A 16,822-nucleotide genomic window follows, 5' to 3' on the forward strand; every position below is an offset into this window, starting at 1 on the left:
AGCCACCCCCCGCGAGGTGGGGACCAATAGCCACCCCCTCTCCCCCCCTTGGCTATTGGGAGCCACCTCGCAGGGGGGTGAGCCACCCCCCGCGAGGTGGGGACCAATAGCCACCCCCTCTCCCCCCCTTGGCTATTGGGAGCCACCTCGCAGGGGGGTGAGCCACCCCCCGCGAGGTGGGGACCAATAGCCACCCCCTCTCCCCCCCTTGGCTATTGGGAGCCACCTCGCAGGGGGGTGAGCCACCCCCCGCGAGGTGGGGACCAATAGCCACCCCCTCTCCCCCCCTTGGCTATTGGGAGCCACCTCGCAGGGGGGTGAGCCACCCCCCGCGAGGTGGGGACCAATAGCCACCCCCTCTCCCCCCCTTGGCTATTGGGAGCCACCTCGCAGGGGGGTGAGCCACCCCCCGCGAGGTGGGGACCAATAGCCACCCCCTCTCCCCCCCCTTGGCTATTGGGAGCCACCTCGCAGGGGGGTGAGCCACCCCCCGCGAGGTGGGGACCAATAGCCACCCCCTCTCCCCCCCTTGGCTATTGGGAGCCACCTCGCAGGGGGGTGAGCCACCCCCCGCGAGGTGGGGACCAATAGCCACCCCCTCTCCCCCCCTTGGCTATTGGGAGCCACCTCGCAGGGGGGTGAGCCACCCCCCGCGAGGTGGGGACCAATAGCCACCCCCCTCTCCCCCCCTTGGCTATTGGGAGCCACCTCGCAGGGGGGTGAGCCACCCCCCGCGAGGTGGGGACCAATAGCCACCCCCTCTCCCCCCCTTGGCTATTGGGAGCCACCTCGCAGGGGGGTGAGCCACCCCCCGCGAGGTGGGGACCAATAGCCACCCCCTCTCCCCCCCTTGGCTATTGGGAGCCACCTCGCAGGGGGGTGAGCCACCCCCCGCGAGGTGGGGACCAATAGCCACCCCCTCTCCCCCCCTTGGCTATTGGGAGCCACCTCGCAGGGGGGTGAGCCACCCCCCGCGAGGTGGGGACCAATAGCCACCCCCTCTCCCCCCCTTGGCTATTGGGAGCCACCTCGCAGGGGGGTGAGCCACCCCCCGCGAGGTGGGGACCAATAGCCACCCCCTCTCCCCCCCTTGGCTATTGGGAGCCACCTCGCAGGGGGGTGAGCCACCCCCCGCGAGGTGGGGACCAATAGCCACCCCCTCTCCCCCCCTTGGCTATTGGGAGCCACCTCGCAGGGGGGTGAGCCACCCCCCGCGAGGTGGGGACCAATAGCCACCCCCTCTCCCCCCCTTGGCTATTGGGAGCCACCTCGCAGGGGGGTGAGCCACCCCCCCGCGAGGTGGGGACCAATAGCCACCCCCTCTGCCCCCCCTTGGCTATTGGGAGCCACCTCGCAGGGGGGTGAGCCACCCCCCGCGAGGTGGGGACCAATAGCCACCCCCTCTCCCCCCCTTGGCTATTGGGAGCCACCTCGCAGGGGGGTGAGCCACCCCCCGCGAGGTGGGGACCAATAGCCACCCCCTCTCCCCCCCTTGGCTATTGGGAGCCACCTCGCAGGGGGGTGAGCCACCCCCCGCGAGGTGGGGACCAATAGCCACCCCCCTCTCCCCCCCTTGGCTATTGGGAGCCACCTCGCAGGGGGGTGAGCCACCCCCCGCGAGGTGGGGACCAATAGCCACCCCCTCTCCCCCCCTTGGCTATTGGGAGCCACCTCGCAGGGGGGTGAGCCACCCCCCGCGAGGTGGGGACCAATAGCCACCCCCTCTCCCCCCCCCTTGGCTATTGGGAGCCACCTCGCAGGGGGGTGAGCCACCCCCCGCGAGGTGGGGACCAATAGCCACCCCCTCTCCCCCCCCTTGGCTATTGGGAGCCACCTCGCAGGGGGGTGAGCCACCCCCCGCGAGGTGGGGACCAATAGCCACCCCCCTCTCCCCCCCCTTGGCTATTGGGAGCCACCTCGCAGGGGGGTGAGCCACCCCCCGCGAGGTGGGGACCAATAGCCACCCCCTCTCCCCCCCTTGGCTATTGGGAGCCACCTCGCAGGGGGGTGAGCCACCCCCCGCGAGGTGGGGACCAATAGCCACCCCCTCTCCCCCCCCTTGGCTATTGGGAGCCACCTCGCAGGGGGGTGAGCCACCCCCCGCGAGGTGGGGACCAATAGCCACCCCCTCTCCCCCCCCTTGGCTATTGGGAGCCACCTCGCAGGGGGGTGAGCCACCCCCCGCGAGGTGGGGACCAATAGCCACCCCCTCTCCCCCCCTTGGCTATTGGGAGCCACCTCGCAGGGGGGTGAGCCACCCCCCGCGAGGTGGGGACCAATAGCCACCCCCTCTCCCCCCCCTTGGCTATTGGGAGCCACCTCGCAGGGGGGTGAGCCACCCCCCGCGAGGTGGGGACCAATAGCCACCCCCTCTCCCCCCCTTGGCTATTGGGAGCCACCTCGCAGGGGGGTGAGCCACCCCCCGCGAGGTGGGGACCAATAGCCACCCCCTCTCCCCCCCTTGGCTATTGGGAGTCATGGTGGTCTCCGAGCCTGTTTTGCATAATGTGAGTAGTATCGTCTCCTACTGTGGAAATAATGAACTCTTTCACAGATGGGTTTGCACCTTCAGTGTATTGCTCAGGTAACAATGATATAATTAATTTTGAAACATCAAGAATCGATTGTAATAATTATCAATAATACTGTCAATTAATATTTTCTCATTATTATTGATAATTATTTTAAATAGATTATGATGGATGGCAAAAATTAATTTGTAATAATTATGTCAGTTATTAATATTAATTTTTAATATTAATGATTGGTTTTTTGCCAGCATCAGTTAGTAGTGATTTAAGTAACATTAATTGTTGGTATTATTTTATTATTAATAGTGTTATTATTAATTATTAATACTAATCATTAACATTTTAAATCAGTGTTAATGTTTAGTATCTTTATTGTCACTGTTAATGTCGAGTATTAGTATTAATTATTATTATATTTATTAATATTAATAATTAATAGACTTCTTCTTGATATCCGGTCGGGAGAAAATGATATTCCTCCCAATATCGCAGAAAGTATACATTCCTCTATGATGTTATTCCTAATTACCAGGGGGTAGAGGATGACATAATGGAAACTACCGCAGTGTGTGTACTTCCTTTCGGTTATCTTGTTCCTTCTATGCAAGGTTCGAGAGGATGATATTACTCCCAATATCGCAAGGGGCGTCGACCTCCGCTGTGATATTTTCCCTCACATCCAGCCGGGGAGAGGAAGCTATTATCCCCAATATCACAGGGGTGTACATCCCCTTGTGATACTGTTCCTTATATCCTGGGATGGAGAAGATGATAGTAGTGGCAATATGGCAGGGGTTTTACACACCCACTGTGCTATTGTTCCGAATAACATGATATGACTCCCAGTATCACAGCGGTCGTACATCCTCCTGTGATATTGTTTCTTATATTCAAGGGGAGAGAATGATATTACTCCCATTATCGCAGGGGTTGTACACACCTCCTGCGATATTGTTCCTAATATCCTGAAGAGGAGAGCATAATATTACTCTCAATATCTCAGCGGGTGTACACCTCGTTTCTCATATTTTTCATAATATCCAAGATGGGAGAGGATGATAAGACTCCCAATATGCCAAGATGTGTACAGCCACCTGTGATATAGTTCCTAACATCCAGGTGGGGATAGGATGATATTACTGCCCATATCGCAGGAGTTGTAAAACTCCCTCGATATTTAGCCTATGATCCTGAGGGGAGAGGATGATATTACTTTCAATATCGAAGAAAGTGTACACCCCCCTGAGACATTACACCCAATACCCACGTTGGGTGACGATGACAATATGCCCAATATCGCGAGGGATGTACACAAACCCTGGGATATTGTTCCTTATATCTAGAGTGGGAGAAGACGCTATTACTCCCAATAACGCAGGGACTATGGCTGTACACCCCTCCTGTGATATTGTTCTTAATATCCTAGGCAAGAGAGGATGATACTACACCCAATATGGCAGGGGGAGTACACCCACCCAGTGATGTTGTTCTTAATGTACTCCACCTCCCTGCACCAGGGATATCGTTTCTAATATCCAGGGGAAGAGAGGATAACATTATGCCCAATATTGCAGGGGAGTGTGCACACCCTCTGTGATGTTGTTCCTAGTATCCAAAGGTAGAGACGATGATGTTACTGGCCATATTGCAGGGGGTGTACACCCTTCTGTGATGTCGTTTTTGACATTCAATGGGGGAGAGGATAACATGAATCCCAATGTCGCTGAAGGTGTACAGACCCCTGTGATGTAGTTCCTAATGTACAGGGGAAAGAGAAGAGTATTGGTCTTAATATCGCAGGCAGTGTAACCACCCTGCCCCCTGTATGCTGTTCCTGATATGCAGCGGGGTGGAGGCTGATAGTACTCCCAATATCCCAGAAGGTGCACACACACCTGTGCTATAGTTCCTAATATCCAGAGGGAAAGAGGCTGATTTTACTTTCGATATCGCAGTGGGTGTACACCGCCCCCAAACCTGGGGTATCGTTCCTAATATCCAGGCGGGAAGAAGATGACATGGATGACAATTTCGAAGGGGGTGGACAACTCTTCTGTGCTATAGTTCCTGATATCCAGGGGGTGAATGGATGTTATTACTCCCAATAAAGTAGGAACCGTACAGCCACCCTGGGATTTTGTCCTTAATAATCACAGAGGAGAGGTGATATTAATACCAACATTGCAAGGGGTGTACACCCCTCCTGTGATATTGTTTCTTATATCCAGGAAACGAGAAGATGGTAATATTACCAATATTGAAGAGACATACAACCCCCATGGGATATTGTTCTAAAGTTACTGAAGGAAAGAGGATGAGACTCCATCCAGTGTAACAAGGGGTGTACACCACGCCTGTGATGTGAATCATAAAACCTAGAAGAGAGAATGACATTGCTTCCAAAAACACACGGGTTGTACACCCAGCCTGTGACATCGTTCCTGTCATCTAAAAGAAGAGATGATGATACTACTCCCACTACCGGAGAAGGTACACACCCCCTGTGATATTGTTCCTCATAACTTGGGGGAGAGCATGATATTACTTCCAGTATGACAGTGGCTTGACACCCAGTCTGTGATATTGGTTCTGCACATCAACTCTGTGCCCCTCGTTTCCCGTGCGTTCTCTCCACACTTTTGGAACCTCGGGGGAGGCTTTGTCTTTGGTTACAGATGAAGAGACAAAGGGTCTGAGAGGTTAAGCAAGTTTGTTACTGGAAAGTGGTTCCGATCCAGACCCCAAGAGAGGTATTTTGGATCTCACAGAAGAAAGAATTCGGGGAGAGTACATAAAGTGAAAGCAAGTTTATTAGGAAAGAAAAGGAATAAAAGAATGCCTACTCTGGCCGGGCGCAGTGGCTCACTCCTGGAATCCTATAACTTTGGGATGCCAAGGCAGGTGGATCACCTGAGGTGAGAAGTTCGAGACCAGCCTGTTCCAACATGGCAAAACCCTGTCGCCACTAAAATACAAAAAATTAACTGGGCGTGGTGGCAGGTGCCTGTAATCCCAGCTACTAAGAAAGCTGAGGCAGGAGAATCGCTTGAACCCAGGAGGTGGAGGTTTTAGTAAGCCAAGATCACACCCCTGCATTCTAGTTCGGCCAACAGAGCAAGACTCCATGTCAAAAAAAAAAAAAAAAAAAAAAAAAAAAAAAAAAAAAAAGAAAGAAAGAAAGAAAGAAAGGAAAAGAAAAGAAAAGAAAAGAAAGAATGGCTTCTCCATAGGCAGAGTGTCCCGAAAGGCCGCTGGTTGCCCATTTTCATGATTATTTCTTGATCATACGCTAAACAAGGGTTGGACTATTCATGAGTGTTCCAGGAAAGGGGTGGGCAATTCCCAGAACTGAGAGTTTCTGCCCTCCCTTCTGAGACCACGTAGGGTAACCTCCAGATGTTGCCATGGCATCTGTAAACTGTCATGGCGCTGGTGGGAGTGTCTTGTAGCAGCTAATGCATTATAATTAGCATATAATGAGCCGTGAGGACAATCAGAGGTCACTCTCGTGGCCATCTTGTGTTTGGTGGGCTTTGCCCGGTTTCTTTACTGCAACTTGCTTTATCAGCAAGGTCTTTATGACCTGTATCTTGTGCCGACCTCCTATCTCATCCTTTGACTAAGAATGCCTAGCCTCCTGGAAATGCGGCCCAGCAGGTCTCAGCCTCCCTTTACCCAGCCCCCATTCAAGATGGAGTCGCTCTGGTTCACCTGCCTCTGACAAATTGGCTTGGGTTGAGTGTTCCCTAGTGTTGGAGCTGTTCCTAGGAGTAAGAGGTATTTTCAGTAGGAAACAGGCCTCTGTTAGCCCGGGGACTGGCACTCTGCACCAGTATGTCGGCCTCATTTTAGTGGTGACAAAACTGGGGCTCAGAGACATCAACTCCCTCATCCGGAACCCCCAGACTGTCAGTGGTGGGCTGGGGTTTGAATGTGGGGATTGAAGACCCATCATCTCCTCTGGTCCCCCAGTCTCTGCTGCCCAAGAGGAACAGGATCCCAGGATCCAGGCCCCTCATGGCACCAGCCAGGGTGGGTGGAGATGGGGAGGCAGAGTTCCAAAGCCCCCCGGACTGAGGCAGGTCGGGGGCCGAGAGCAAGCCGAACCTGCGGACCCCACCCCGAGAAGAATGGCTGCAGGCCCGGCCCGGCGGGCAGGAGTTCTGTGTCCTGAGTCAACGTGACGGCGCTTCCGGCTCCTCCAGCCAGGCCGTGCTGTCTTCACGTTTCCAATCATGCGGCCTCCTCTCCAATTCCCAAGCCCAACCCACAGAGACAGCGATCTGGGGTCTTCGTGAGGTTTGTCAGCAGCTCTGACCGGCTGCTTCCCACCAGCCCCGCGGCCGGTTCTGGAAAGCTCTCTGCTACCCCCTGGTGGGGAGGCTCGGGGCAGGGCTCTGGCTGCAAGCATGGGGTCCGAGAACCTCCTGGCTCTGTCACCTCTGCTGGGTGGAAAACCAACCCAGGGCTGAACCAGCAGATGGGTGCCTGATTCCTTATTATCAGAGCTCCGCCCACTGGCAAGTCTCTCTCCGGGCCTCAGTTTCCCCTTCCATTCAACGAGGGGCTTGGGGGATACCAAGGAGGGGTAACTACTTAGTGAGGATGGAAGGTTTCTTCTGGGGAGATGAATACATTTTGAAACTAGATGGCGTGAGTGGTTGCACAGGACTGTGAATGCACAAATGCCAGCACATTAATCGCGTTGAAATAGTTAACTGCATGCGATGTGAAAGTCACCTCATTTAAAGTGTTTAAAAAAGGGGCCTGGGAGAGTGCAGTGTATGTGAGAATCACGTGGGACACCCGTCGTCTCTGAACCTCGGTTTTCTTGCCGTAAACTGGCAAAGAGACCGTGTGAGCTGTGTTCCCTGGGGCCAAGAGATTCCAAGAAGGAAAACCTGGGATTCCTGGGACTGGGATGAGGGCCGGGGGCCGGAAGGGGAAGGGCATGTAGGGACGGCTGGGGGGCAGCCCAGATAAGGCTTTCAATACTGGGTAGCAGCGTCTACACAGGCGGAGATCCCTGCATCTCACTTCTCGCACGGCTGACCAGTGGCCAGAGGTGGGACCGGCCAGGCTCGGCCCAACCAAGTCTGGGAGCAGAGGACACTGAGTGAGGGATCCCAGGGACTACCCTCACTGGCCTGTGGCTCTCCTGACACCACAAGAGAAGTCCAGGAGCTGACCTTGGGTCCTAATGGGGGACACCTTCCTGACTGCAGGCTGGCAGGGTGGTGTGGTGGTCAGTGTACTGGGCTCTGTGTCTCTGCCCCTACCTGCTGTGTGACGGTGGGCCAGACTCCTAACCTCTCTGTGCCTCTATTTCTTCAATGGCTAACAGAGACACTGGCAGCCCCCACATCCGATCACAGTGGTCTGAAGGTTAAAGGCAAGGGCGGCACGAGGCCTACAGCAAGAACTCTGAGCAGGGAGCTGCCCAGGGAGTTCCAACACCATCTCTCCTCTGGCCGCCAAGAAAACTGAGGCTCATGGTGACCTGGCCCAGGTCTGTTGGACTCAGGGTCCTTCTCATCCCCAAGATCAGAGGGCTGCCACCAGGGAAGGAGCTGGCCCCTAGACACAGCCCAGGAAGCACACAGGGAAGGATGCCATGGGGACTTCGGTATGTTATTGCAAATAAACCCCACATTTATTGCTATTTGAACCCTGCTTTCATGCCTCCATTACCCAGAAAATGAGCCACGGGAGACACCAGGAGAGGCAGGAGATCAACCTCCTTGCACAAATCCCACTCCCTCGGATGCTGTCCTCAGCGAGGGTGACTGGGGGCCAACCAGCGGGCCCACCCGCAGAATGGCAGAGGAGGTAGGTTGACCCTGCGGACGCTGAGCTCTGTGGCGAAGGTCCTGGCCTTCTGGTAGAAGAAGAGCGACTTCTCGCGGTCCAGGAGGAAGTTGTGGGAGATGGTGGCCGGCCGCGTGTAGATCTTCAGCTGTGCCTTCTTGTTGCCCAGGTCCACGGCGGCTGCCAGTGCCAGCTGGTAGTACCCGGCTGCGTCAAACGGGTCCTGAAGGGGACAGGTCATGGTCAGCAAAAGGGGGACTTGGAGCCCGTCTTCCCAGAGGCCGTTCCTGTGTCCAGGTCATTCCACATGTCCAGCCAATGCTGGGTCACCCCATGAGCCCCGAAGCCTGTGACACTGCTGTGCTCTCAGTTGCAGGAGGTGGGGACGACCCTGACACCCCTGGAAGCCTTCCTGACTGTCCCTACACCCCACTCACCCCAAGCCTCCTGCCCCAGTGCCACCCTCTCTGCAGGCAGTGGCTGCTTTCCCCATGGGCTGAGGTCAGGGCAGATCCTGCCTGCTCTGAGAGTTCCATGCAGGACCCGTGGCTCTAAGCCACAGCAGGGGCACTGCGTTGAGTGACCCAGGCTCCCCTCTCGCCCGTGTCCATGCTGACCATTTCCAGGCCCTCCACAGGCCAGGCCAGGTACAAAACCATCTCTCAGGTGTCCGCTCTGGCAATGTTCCTTGAAATATTGACGGAGTGTGACTCCCCAGACATCCACTCCCATTTTCAATGCATCTTTGGCTCAAACTCACCATCCCTGGGTTGGGATGCCGTCTCCCAGACCTCCTCCTTGACCCTCCCATGCCCCACCCGGCTTCTCCCTAGGCACCTCCTCCACATCGGGGTCACCCAAGGGACCTCTCTAAGACCCATGCCTGGCCTGTCCCTCTTTACCATCTCAAGATGGCTCCCAGGGCCAACGACAAAGTCCAAGATCCAGCAGTCCATTCCCTCACTGTCCCGCCCCACACACGGAGCAGGGGCGTGAGAAGGCCCCGAGTCACCGCCACTGCTCATCCAATGGCCCCCGGCCCAGCCGAACACTGGACTCTGTGCTGGGTGCGTGGCTGAGCCTAACGTCCTTGCTCCCAGTCTGAGGGACCTGGGAGTGAACACTGACCACACAGGGTGGCCCGGGCTGTGGCAGAAGGGAGCCCAGGAGGCCCCAGACTCAGCGGGGGTGTGGAAGGGAAAGGCCTCCTGAAGGGGTGGGGGCTTCCCAACTAAACAGGAAGGAGCCAGCCAATGCATATGTCTCTGCGTCTGCCTGTGCGTGTTTGTGTGCCTGTGTGTGCATGTCCCTGTGTGCATGCCTGTGTGTGCGTGTGTCTGTGCCTGTGTGCATTTGTGTGTGCATTTCCATGAGCCTGTAGTGTGTGCAGCAGCTAGTGAGTGGAAGGCTGAGCCAGGACACACCTAATCCACCCTATTCCAGGGCTCACTCTCACATGTAGACTAAAGGGGACCCCATTTTAGAGGCAATTGGCAAAGATGTCCATTTACCCCTGCTTCTTTGCCAGCCTTCCAGGCTCCATCCAGCCTGGCTTTTTCTCCGACTCCTCTGGGCCCTGGGTCCAGAGCCTCCTATACAATGAGGAGGGTGTAGCCTTGGAAAGACAGCTGCCCTTGGGGAATTCCAAGGGGGCCTCCCTGTGGGAAACTGGCCTGTGCTGACAACATACTCACGATGAGGCCCACAGGGCTGTGCATGGGAAGGAGATGAAGGAGGGCTGTGCATGGGAAGGAGGGCTGTGCATGAAAAGGAGGACTGTGCATGGGAAGGGGGACTGTGCATGGGAAGGAGGTGAAGGAGGACTGTGCATGGAAAGGAGGACTGTGCATGGGAAGGGGGATTGTGCATGGGAAGGAGGTGAAAAAGGGCTGTGCATGGGAAGGAGGTGAAGGAGGACTGTGCATGAGAAGGAGGGCTGTGCATGGGAAGGGGGACTGTGCATGGGAAGGACTGTGCATGGGAAAGAGGGCTGTGCATGGGAAGGAGGACTGTGCATGGGAAGGAGGGCTGTGCATGGGAAGGACTGTGCATGGGAAGGAGGGCTGTGCATGGGAAGGAGGACTGTGTATGGGAAGGAGGGCTGTGCATGGGAAGGAGGACTGTGCATGGGAAAGAGGGCTGTGCATGGGAAGGAGGACTGTGCATGGGAAGGAGGACTGTGCATGGGAAGGAGGGCTGTGCATGGGAAGGAGGACTGTGCATGGGAAGGAGGGCTGTGCATGGGAAGGAGGACTGTGCATGGGAAGGAGGGCTGTGCATGGGAAGGAGGACTGTGCATGGGAAGGAGGTGAAGGAGGACTGTGCATGGGAAGGAGGTGAAGGAGGGCTGTGCATGGGATGGAGGACTGTGCATGGGAAGGAGGTGAAGTAGGGCTGTGCATGGGAAGGAGGACTGTGCATGGGAAGGAGGACTGTGCATGGGAAGAAGGTGAAGGAGGCCTCTGCCCCTCGACCCCAACCGTGGACTTGGCCTCTCAGGTACTACTTGGCCCTTTCCTTTCTCCTGGACAGGTGCAGTGGGCGGCAGGCTTCACCAAGAGAGATAAAGGCCTCTTCTGGGAGGTCCGTCCCCCTGGGTCCCAGGCGAGCCCCTGAGCGGTGAGCAGCGTCCCTCTGGGCCTGACACCTGGCACCTCCATGTCTGGCTGGGACTTGGGAGGCCACAGGGACCACTTCTGACAATCAGGTGTCGCCAGCACTGAGCTGAGGCCTCCCGGGCAGCCCCAGACCTGTTGTGGGGGATACGGGGCAGGGTCTTAGGGCTGACCCAGCTCCTCATGTTGTCCGAAGGCCCCCAAGATCTCGGCCCCTGGACTGGAGTGCCCTGGCCCCTCAGCCCATAAGGAGCACTGACACGGTGCCAGTGCAATGCTGAGGAGAGGCGGTGCCTGCTGGGCAGAGGGGTGGACACACCCCAGGTCTGAGTCTGCCAGTCCCAGCTCTCCACCCCTGCAGGGCTGGGGCAGAGGGAGCACAGCCCCTCCCCTCGAGACACACCCGACCCAGCAAGGCCTCAGCCTGGTTGGCTGGGGCCTCGCCCCACTGCACCTGCCCTGAGCTGGGGTTTCCCTGTCTGTGAACCCAATGGTAAGATACTGGTCCCACCCCACCCTTCCTGGGTGGTGTGAAGATTCAAGGTGTCTCGGGACTCCAGGAAGGAGTTGCTCAGTGCAGGCTGGCACCCTGGGCAGGCTTCCTAGAGGAGGTGCCAGGATTTGGGTTACATCTTGCAACGTGGATTCAATGTGAGGATGCTGCTGTCCTCTGAAATGTCCTTCTCCCAACCCTGTTTTCTTTGTTAAATGCAACTTGACATTTGACTGTCAAGACTCAGCTTTGGTGTCACCTCCTCCAGGAGGGCCCCCCTGACTACAATCCCCCTTCTTTACCCAGAGGCCACCATTGCCCACTCATGTGTCAGCCTCCCTGGCTGAGACTGAGTTCCTGAGGGTGGGGCCTGGCCATCTTGGGAACTGGGTTGTGTCTCCTAACCTTGCCGGCTCCTCCAGCCATGTGCAGAGTTCTAGGGAGGCCACTGGGCCATTCCTAAGGAAGGCTGGAACCCAGGCCTCTGGGGTCTGGGTGGAGATCTCATTCCGAGGGGGCCGGGAACACCCCAAGCCCTGCCCCTCCCCACCCACCTTCAGGTTGTAGAAGATGATGCCACCGAGCACCAGGTACAACTTCACGTAGTACAGGGTCTCCTCGTCGAACTCCAGCGGCGAGTTGCAGAGGTACAGGGCCTTGAGGTAGAAGTGCTCCGCCAGCTTGCCTTGGCCCAGCCAATGGTGCAGGGCGGCCGGCCGGTGGTAGGCCACGTGAGCGTTTAGCCGGTCCCCTGGGGTGCAGGCCAAAGGGACAGGTGTGAGGACATGGCTCCTTGGGGCAGGGAGGGCACAGGCCCCTCAGGAGCAGGTATGCAGACCCTGGGCAGCACACCTGGCTTGCCTCTAGGCACCTGTGGTCACCTGGGCAGCTATGGCCAGTCCCTTCCAGGTTCCCAGACTCACTTTCCCATCTGCAAAGCAGAACTAATAAGGCCTGCCCCTGTCTACTGTGAGGCTTTGGCAACGTCGGACTTGGATGGCCCAGCTCTGTGTCTACACATAGCCACCTGCCTTTGCTCACTGGTTTTAACCAGGGGAGCCCAAAAGCCATGCAGTTCAGGTGCTCCCGGGCACCCCAGCTCCAGGCAACCCACAGACGTGACATCTGACTCCTGCTGGGTGTGTCACGATCAGAGCCCCCTACCTTGGGGAGTCAGCTGCACACCTACTGTGTACTGCGCCACGGGGCACAAGGCGCTGGGGCATGTGGCCTGCCTAGGGTTCCCTGTCTCTGGAGAGGGACAGACGACCCTGGCACAGCACCAGGGGATGCCTGGTCTTAAGGGGCAGACTGCTGGAAGGGGAACTGGGATTTTATCAGCCAGAGAGCCGTGTGGTTGATGAGGGTGGGAAGGGCACAAGAGAAAGGGAATGTGCCACTCAGCCTGGCACATACAGGGACCAACGAGATGCCTGGCATGTCTGGAAGGCAGAGGGCACACTGGGCGGCCCTTGTGGTCAGCAGTGGAAACAGGCAGAGGAAGCAGAACTCAGTCAGGCAGGGAGCTCTGCACTGCGTGAGAGACCTCGGGTTGTTCCTCACAGCCGGACGGGGAAGCCAGGTGGGCAGATCTGCCTGCCTGGACAGGAGCCCAGGAAAATCCAGCAGCTGTTTCAGCTCCTGGCCTGCAGACCTGGAGGCTGGACTCTGGCAAAGTGTGGGTCCTGGCAGGGCGGGGGCTGAGGGGACTTACCCAGAGTGACGCTGAGTGCTAGGGCCATGTAGGCAAACTCCATGCCCTCCTAGGGCTTTTCCAGTGTGTCCAGCAGTGCCACCAGCTTGTTGCACAGCTGTAGCTGCAGCTCCACCTTGCGGTTGCCCGTAGTCATTGCCAGGGGCAGGGCCCGGTCCTACCACACAGGCAGGTGGGGTCAGGTTTCCCGCAGCACCCACCTTGACCAGCGCCCTCCTCAGAGCTCAAACATGAGCTTGGAACTTCCCTGGCCCCAGCTACCCCTGCATCTCGACACAGTTCTGTGCTCTGGGATAACACACAGTTCAGACACCCAAGTTGGGGGCTGAAGAGTCACCTGAGGCCCATCCAGCTACACCTGAGAGCCTCAGACCAGCCTCTCCCACCTGGGCACCGTGGGTCTGACTGGGGGGAGCCAGCACTCCTCTCTGCTCTAAAAATGCCACATTGATCTGTGCCCAGGGCTGAGCCACACCGTGACCTCAGAGGAAGGGAGAAGCCGTCCCACTTCGGGGTACATGCAGACCTGGGCCTCCCACTGATATGCTGTGTGTCCTTTGACATATCCCTGTGCCTCTCTGAGCCTCAGTTTCCTCATCTGGAAGATGGGGACAAGACTTCCCACTCATGGTTGCTTGAGGACATCAGGTACAAGGATACAGCCATTGTCACGGCCAGGACCCGAGCGTTTGTCCCGGACAGGGGCATGGTCAATATCATTCCTGGTGAGACCACTTAGAAACTCATCATGTGCATGGGTGGCCCTGCCTCCAGGTGTGAGGCCACTAGCCTGCCACACCTGTGCCTCAGCCCTCCGGGTGCCCCACTGAGGCCCACCCACATCAGCCCACAGGCCAGCTCACCCGGTAGAAGGACATGCCTTCCTCCCGCTCCTAGGCCCCATTGAAGAAGATGTCTCCAGCTGCCTCAAACAGCTCCAGCCCCAGGTTTGGGTCACCTGTGTACAGGTCCACATTCTGTGCCACCTGAAAGGACACAGAAGTTCCCTCAAGACCCACACCTAGCGAGGTGGCTACGCGCACCTTTGCCAGGCTCCTTCCTCTCACACACTACAGGTACACCTGAGCATTTTTCAGACCCTGTGCATGAGGGCTGCCCCCACCACTGGCATGAGGACAATGAACTGATGCACCTGAGTGCTGGGAGGTGACTGAGCAGCTGCAGCCCAGGACCCTGACACCTGTGAATCCTACCAACAGCACTAGCCCTAGCCCACTACCCCTGCACTCAAACCAGTCTCCGTGGCCCCCAGATTGCTGGGAGCCCAGTCCCTGGCTCCTTTATGCGTTGCTACATCCCTGCCACATCAGCAGTGTTTGTGGGTGGGCCTGGTCCCCTCTTGGCCATGAGCTCTTGTTCCCTCTCCTCAGCTCAAGGAGGTATATAGCAGGTGCTCAATAATGAAAGCTTCACCAGGTTCGTGGGCTTCACAATTTGTACCAGATCACACTGTGTTTCGGAAAGCCTCTGAAAACAGCCACTATGATAGATTCATTTTGTAAGATGTGCCACGTGTCGCTTGGAGCAAGTTCTTCTGTGTGTTAACTGAGTGGTCACATTATTTGAGCATGTGCTGTATACCAGCAGGTGCTGTGCACCGTGAGGGGCCGCGCCTCTGCCCTCAGGGAGAAGATGTTGGCCACTGGGGGAGGATGTGAGGGAACCAGTTGGAGGGAGGGAAAAGGCACACAACAGGTGCTCAGCAGTGGCTTAGGAATGAGTGGATGGATGGATGAATGAATGAGGAGAGGTAGACACATGGATGGATGGATGGGTGTGTGGATAGATTGATGGATGGATGGATGGATGGATGGATGGATGGATGGATAGATGGGTGGAATGATGTGTGTATATCTGTATGTATGTATGGGTGGGTAGATAATGTATGGATGGGTGGAGGGTAGATGATGTATGTACATGTGGATGGATAGATGGTGGATAGACGAATGTATGGATAAACAAATAGACAGATAGATGAATGGAGGGATGCATTAATAGGTAGATTGGTGGGTGGGTGGATGGATGAACGATGGATGGATGGATGGACGAATGGTGAATGGATGGATGGGAGGAAGGATGGATGATGGAAGGATGGATGGATGGAAGGATGGATGAATGGATGGGTGGATGGATGATGGCTGGATGGAAGGATGAACAGGTGAATGGATGGATGATGGAAGGATGAATGGACAGATGGATGGAACAACAGATGAATGGATGGATAGACGGGTGAATGGATAAATAAAAGGATGGATGAATGATGGATGGATGAAGGGACGAATGGATGAATGGACAGATGGATGGATGATGGATGGATGGACGGTGGATGGATGGATGGATGGATGATGGATGAATGGAAGGATGAACAGATGAATGGATGGATGATGGAAGGATGGATGGATGAATGGATAGATGGATGAATGATGGATAGATGGAAGGATGAACAGGAGGTGAGTAGATGGTTGATGGAAGGATGGATGGATGATGGATGGATATATGGACGAATGGATATATGCACGAATGGATAAATGGATGAATGGATAAATGGATGGATGGATGAATGATGGATGGATGAATGATGGATGGATGAATGGTGGATGGATGAATGGTGGATGGATGGAAGGATGAACAGGTGGATGGATGGAAGGATGGAAAGATGAACAGGTGAATGGATGGTTGATGGAAGGATGAATGGATGGATGGATGGACAGATGAATGGATGGACAGATGGGTGAATGGATGGATGATAAATGGATGAAGGATGGATGATAAAAGGATGGATGGATGAATGGACAGATGGATGGATGATGGTTGGATGATGGATGGATGGAAGGATGAATAGATGAATGGATGGATGATGGAAAGATGGATGGTGGAAGGATGGATGGATGAATGAATGGATAAATGGATGGATGGAAGGATGGACAGGAGGTGAGTGGATGGATGATGGAAGGATGGATGGATGAATGGACGAACAGATGGATGGATGGTGGCTGAATGAATGGATGATAAAGGAATGAATGAATGATGGATGGACGAATGGATGGATGGATGGATGGATGGATAGATGGATAGATGATGGATGGATGAATGGAAGGATGAACAGATGAATGGAAGGATGAACAGGTGAATGGATGGATGATAGAAGGATGGAGGGATGGATGGATGGAAGGATGAGCAGGCAAGTGGATGAATGATGGAAGGATGGATGGATGATGGATGGATGGACGATGCATGGATGGAAGAATGAACAGGTGAATGGATGATGGATGGATGGACAATGCATGGATGGAAGAATGAACAGGTGAATGGATGATGGAAGGATGGAAGGATGGAAGGATGGAAGAATGGATGGAGGGATGGATGAACACATGAATGGATGGATGGATGATAAAAGGATGGATGATGAATGGAAGGATGGATGGACAGGTGAATGGATGGATCATGGATGGATGGGAGATGGTTGGATCGATAATGGAAAGATGGATGGAAGGATGGATGGACGGAAGGCTGGATGGATGGAAGGATGGATGGATGGACGAAGAGGTGAATGGATGGACGAAGAGGTGAACAGAAGAATGATGGATGGATGGATGGATGGATGGATGGATAGAATGATGAACAGTTGGATGGATGATGG

General features: G+C 55.6%; 1 pseudogene; it reads right to left on the bottom strand.

The window, feature by feature from the left end:
• Window positions 1–8,014: 8,014 nt before the first annotated feature.
• Window positions 8,015–8,648, bottom strand: LOC140712998 (SH3 domain and tetratricopeptide repeat-containing protein 1 pseudogene; annotated as a pseudogene).
• Between the last annotated feature and the right edge of the window lie 8,174 nt (window positions 8,649–16,822).

Source organism: Chlorocebus sabaeus, chromosome 12, assembly GCF_047675955.1.
Source record: "Chlorocebus sabaeus isolate Y175 chromosome 12, mChlSab1.0.hap1, whole genome shotgun sequence".
Classification (NCBI taxonomy): Eukaryota; Metazoa; Chordata; class Mammalia; order Primates; family Cercopithecidae; genus Chlorocebus; species Chlorocebus sabaeus.